Source organism: Paramisgurnus dabryanus, chromosome 11, assembly GCF_030506205.2.
Source record: "Paramisgurnus dabryanus chromosome 11, PD_genome_1.1, whole genome shotgun sequence".
NCBI classification, from domain to species: Eukaryota; Metazoa; Chordata; class Actinopteri; order Cypriniformes; family Cobitidae; genus Paramisgurnus; species Paramisgurnus dabryanus.
Window position 1 is genome coordinate 37036378 of NC_133347.1, and position 5740 is coordinate 37042117.

At 44.1% G+C, this 5740-nt stretch overlaps 1 long non-coding RNA gene across 1 annotated transcript; it reads right to left on the minus strand.

The window, feature by feature from the left end:
* Window positions 1-1735: 1735 nt before the first annotated feature.
* LOC135718383 (uncharacterized) lies at window positions 1736-2198 on the minus strand. Its single transcript, XR_010520746.1, has 3 exons — window positions 2144-2198; window positions 1877-2046; window positions 1736-1793 (listed from the first exon to the last, which is right to left on the minus strand). It is a non-coding gene; the product is annotated as an uncharacterized lncRNA (long non-coding RNA).
* Between the last annotated feature and the right edge of the window lie 3542 nt (window positions 2199-5740).

Genomic DNA, 5740 nt, shown 5'->3' on the forward strand with positions numbered 1-5740 from the left:
TGTGTTTTGAAATATACAAACAAAAGTCATATTACATTCATAGGATAATATCAAATATTTACAGTTTATTATGTCAGGTATATCAAGTTATCTTAACTTACCGCTTGGGGGCCATTCTTCACCCCGGTGGAGAATTTTATCCTGATCTCACCCTGGTCTAAGCTAATTGGAATATTAGAAGGGCATCCTTTTGAACTGTTAGATGTTTAGGGACGTGACAAGCCATTTCGGCAAATGTTCAGGGACGTGACAAGCCATTTCGGCAAATGTTTAGGGACGTGACAAGCCATTTCGGCAAATGTTCAGGGACGTGACAAGCCATTTCGGCAAGGTTTAACGTGCCACGTAATGACCCGGGACGTGACAAGCCATTTCGGCAAGGTTTGACATGCCACGTAATGTCCCGGGACGGGACAAGCCATTTCGGCAAGGTTTAACGTGACATGTAATGTCCCGGGACGTGACAAGCCATTTCGGCACAGTGTAACATGCCATTTAATGTCCCGGGACGTGACAAGCCATTTCGGCAAGGAATATTTTAAATTTAAAAATCAATTTACAATTAAGCAATAACCTGTTTTATCCCCATAAAGAGAGCTTATGATGCCTATGCAAGAAAACATACGTTTATTTACACGTATGTAAGAAAAGATGAAATTTAAAGAAGCCCAAACTTGGAACAAAAACTTGGTTTATTCACACAAACACACACACACACAAGCATCAAAACAGCTTAGAATATAATTTAACTACAATTGAACTTGACAAGAAAAGAACATTAATTTCAACAGGAACACTCAAACAAGGTTCACACAAAACAACACTACAACACAACAACTATTTACATAAGAAATTACCAATATGCACTACTGTTGGTGGCTCTTTGTGGTTTTAAGGAGGGTTCTTTTGGCTTTTGAAACAAGCGAGGCCGCTTTATGAAACTTTGGGGAACCCCTAAAGGGGCTCAAGTTTAAGGGAGAAAGCTGTATGACCGCCCTCCGGGAAAGCTTTGACGAGGAGGTCCTCGGCTTGGACTCTGCTGAGGTGCCTGGTTGCGGGTACTCTGTCGGTTCCTCGTCTGGGGCCTCCTCATTGCTGCCCTCCTAGAAAGAGCAAGTGAAGAAACGGATGAGCTGTTGGTCTTGAGTGTGCAAAAACATCACACAGGGATCTTGTGGAGAGAGATATTACCGTGTCAACCTTGCGCTTTTTGCTTTTTGACTTCACAGGAGAGCCCTTACTCGCCTTCCTCTTCTTGGTGGGGGTCTTCTTGACGGGGGAGGATTCAGGTCCCTGGAGCAGCATGTCAAAGAGCCGCCGGTGATCTGTGGCCTGGCTGACATCCAGGTTGAGTGCATAAAAGCGGTCAGCTGTAACGGTGTCGTAGCACATGAACTGTGCCACTTTGTGGCGGTCATCTGCCGTGTGGGTGTTTTTGCCTGCGTGGGGAGAGAGATAGAGAGAGAGAAATAGAAAAAAAAGAGGTTTAGAAGCAGGCCGGGCTGTCAATAAAAACAAGGTCTAGGTGGAACACTCACATGGGTTGAGATGGAGGTGCGGATGTCAGTAAAGGTTGGAGTTCCGGTCAACCCCATGCTGCTCCAGGCCTCTTGAAAATACGCATTGAGGTTCCGGCAAAAGTTCAGCCTGGAGGTGAAAAAGAAATACTTCGCCTCCTCGCCGCCCGTCAGCAACGACCTCATGCTGAGGAAATCCGTCATCCAGCCGTACTTCTCCCCCGTCAAGGACATCTGTGCCGCCCCAAACTGCTGGTTGGTCTTGTGCGTTGCTATCTGCAGGGGAGAGAGATGAGAGAACAGGTAAGAGACAGGTCAAAGTGACTCGCGAGAGGGAGAGAGAAAGAAAGGGGTCTTACGTTAATCAGGTAGGAGTCCCCTGTGGAGCTTTTGCGGGCACCCTCCACCTCCTCTATCGTCATATTCTGGTAAACACCGCCTCGGTGGCCGAAGATGGATGCCAGGTATGCAGTCATGTGCCCGTAAAAGCTCCACTGGTCTTTGGAGCTTATTGTTTCTCTGAGGCGGGCTGTGGAGAGAGAGCAACAAAGACAGAGTGTCATGCAGTGCAGCGGGAAATGCGATGGCTAAGATTTCTTCAGCGGAGAGTGCTGATGAATACTCACCCAAGATTTCCGGAATCGCCGCCCTCACCTTGGAACGGCACTTGAGGAGCTCCGCCTTGGGGATCAGGCGCCCTTCTTTGGCCGTTTTCACGGCGACCTGGTGGACCACCACTTTCCTCCTCATAGACTTTATTGCAGTGCGTATCTCCCTTTGTATGCATACCATGGCCTTCTTAGAAAGGCGGCTGGTCTGCGGAGGTGTTTGGCTCAAGTAGTCTACGAACTGTGCCGCATTTTTGACATAGTGTTGGATGGTGGTCTCGGTAATCTTGGCCCGCCTCAGAAAGTTCACCCAGGACCTTACTCGCTGCGTGTCCTCCAGGAAGAGAAAGCTGGAGAGGTTGGTCTTCCCGTCCGCCATGTAGCCAATGAAGTTTTTGATCCTGTAGATCTTCGAGGCGACATTGTTAAGGAGCTTCGCGGACGGGTCGGACCCCTCTTGGTGTCTCTTGTACTCCTCTAGCAGCTCGTCTGCGGTAAAGAAGAGAGAGAGAAAACAAGGCACACGTCAGTCAAGGACGCAGAAGGGCATTACAGTGACAAAGAGCGCAAAGGGTGGTACTCACTCAGGGCCGCCACGTGCTCGGGGTACTGGGGCAAGTGCTCCGATGCCTCCTGAGAGGTGCTCGGCTCGGGGGAGGGATATCTAAGAGTGGTCTCCTGAGGGGTCTGCTGAGGGGTATCCTGCGGCGTGTCTTGCCCTTCCTGTGACTTATCCAGGGCGGACAGCAACTTCTTGGTTACACTGGTCAGCTGGGCAGAGGAGGAGGGCCTAAACTTTCGTTTCAACGACCTGTACCTGCGAGTTACGTCGCGCAAGGCTGTTGTAAGAGTGTCGACCTGCTGGTTTAGGTTAGCCACCTCCTCCCTGGCACGCCGGCAGAGTTGTTTTGGGCACTGTGCCTCCTCTTCCTCTTCCTCCAGATCCAGAGGAACCGGCTCGTCCTCAAGCTCAACGAGGTCGAGCCTCGAGGCCATGGGGACTTCAGGGTCGGAGGCTCGGAGCTCGGACAGCTGTTTCAAAATAACATCTTTTTTGCACCTCTTGATCGCATCCTTCCTCGCCCTCTTAGAAAGTTCCGAGTGTGTCTGGATGTGCCGGTCCAGCCGGGTGGTGACCTTGTCGCATCCAGGCACGGAGCACTTGCCCTCTCTGTACTTCACCCTGCCTGATTCCAGGGCCAGTAGAAGCTTTCTCTCCTTCACGTTGACCACTTTGTGGTAAACACGTAGATGCGGACTCAGCTGTGCATATGATCTACAACAGATCGGGCAAAACTGAACCATCGTTCCGTCTGCCAAACACATAAATGGTAACAAGTCAAAATTCAATGTATATATATATATATTTATATATATATAATTACACACATACATACATACATAGAACCACATTTTGTTGTTTTCAAGTATTAAAAGTAAATAAACAGCTTGTTCTCATTGAAAGTGTAAAACTGTATCACTTTTGACTTACTTGTAATCACCAAAACTCCAGAAAATTATGGCACTGAAGCACGAAGTGATGGCAGTCCAGGCTTTAATAACTTGCAACTTGACCAGTTTCTTCACATTTAAGCAGTGTGTTTAATGTTCATTCTCCTTCACGTAACGCGTCATTTCGGCAATGTCAAATTTTCAGTACGTAACGCCCCATGTCGGCTGTTTTTTTCAATGCCGCAAAATGTTCAGGTACGTGATGTGCCATGTCGGCAGTGTTTTCCATGCCGTTAAATGTTCCGGGACGTAACACGCCTTGTCGGCATTCAATGCCGCAAAATGTTCCGGTACGTGATGCGCCATGTCGACAGTGTTTTCAATGCAGTAAAATGTGCCGGGACGTAACGCGCCATATCGCTGTATTTTAAATGCCGCAAAATGTTCCGGTACGTAACGTGTCATGTCGACTGTTGTCTTCAATGCAGCAAAATGTTCCGGTACGTAAAGTGTCATGTTGACTGTTGTTTTCAATGCCGCAAAATGTTCCGGTACGTGATGCGCCATGTCGACAGTGTTTTCAATGCAGTAAAATGTGCCGGGACGTAACGCGCCATATCGCTGTATTTTAAATGCCGCAAAATGTTCCGGTACGTAATGTATCATGTAGGCTGTTTTTGGATGCAGTGACATTTGTAATTTATCATTATTGGTTTGATTTACTCGAAAATATTATTTTGGAAATTAGGTTTTTTTTCAGTAATTTGTTAATTATATTGCGATTTAATTAAAATTACATTTAGCATTTTACTTAAACTTTTATTAATACTTTTATGATTATTATTATTGGTTTGACTGCCTCTAAAACATTATTATAGAAATGACGTTTTTTTCCGTGATTTGTTAATTATATCGCGATTCCAAAAAAAAATATCGCGATTTACTACACCTTTTGATCGGACTCTTATTATAAATTGGAATACTGTGAAGAGAATCGATTGAAGGTAAGTGGTAAGGTGTTGTTTACATTTATGCTTATTTACCTCACTGGGTTGCAGTCTCTGTTTATTGCAATGCTGACAGAAACGTCAGTTTACTCTTTTAAAACTATTAATCATCTTTCTTGTCAGTGTCAATGCAGAAACGACTTAAATTACACAACAGTTAGCGGCTATGCTTGTTAACTCCGCTGGTTTGCAACAACAAACATTATAATTAACCCCTGAGACCCAAAAATGATTTCAATCCGTCAATTATACTGCTAACTGGTTTGGATTTCATTCTGTGAATGATTTAAAACTTTTAATTTATTGTCAGTGTCAATGCAGAAACGACTTAGTAAGCAGCAATGTTTGTTTACATCGCTGTTTGCAAACACATACATTACAATTAACCCCTGAGACCTTTAACTTTATCTAAGGACAACAAATGATTGAATTATACCTGTTTTCTTTTGTGATTTTACCAGAGCTGTCGGTTCAGTAATTTAAAACTTTTTATTATAATTATTTAAAGTTTGCATCGTAATAACAAGTCAGTTATAGTGCTCATTCGTTTGGATTTCATTCTGACTGCTTTAAAACTTTAAATCATCATTTCTTTTCAATATCAATGTAGAAATAACTTAAATTAGGCAGATATGCTTGTTTACATCGCTGTTTGCAACAACAAACATTACAATAAACCCCTGAAAGCTTTAACTTTATCTAAAGGACCAAAAATGATTGAAATCAGCCTGTTTTCTATTGTGAATTTAACAGACCCGTCAGTTAAGTAATTTAAATTTTTTTTTTATAATTAGTTACAGTTTGCATGCTAATAACAAGTCAGTTACAGTGCTTATTCGTTTGGATTTCAGTCTGTGACTGCTTTAAAACTTTTCATTACTGTTAATTTTTTTATTTTTTTCAGATGGAGGTTACATGTGCATTGTGCCAGCTGAAGCTAAAAAGCATAAGCCAGCACCTTCGTTTCAAACACAATGTGCTAAACGTTATTGAGCGAAGGCTAATTATAAATATGATACGGGGCAAGGTCCGTATTGACAATATGACTTGCCCTGTATGCAAAAAACCAGTGCGCCATGTAGAGGTGCACATGAGGGTGGGGCACAAAAACATCAAGGTAAGTGACCTGACCGAGAGGCTTTTGTGAGATGTTATG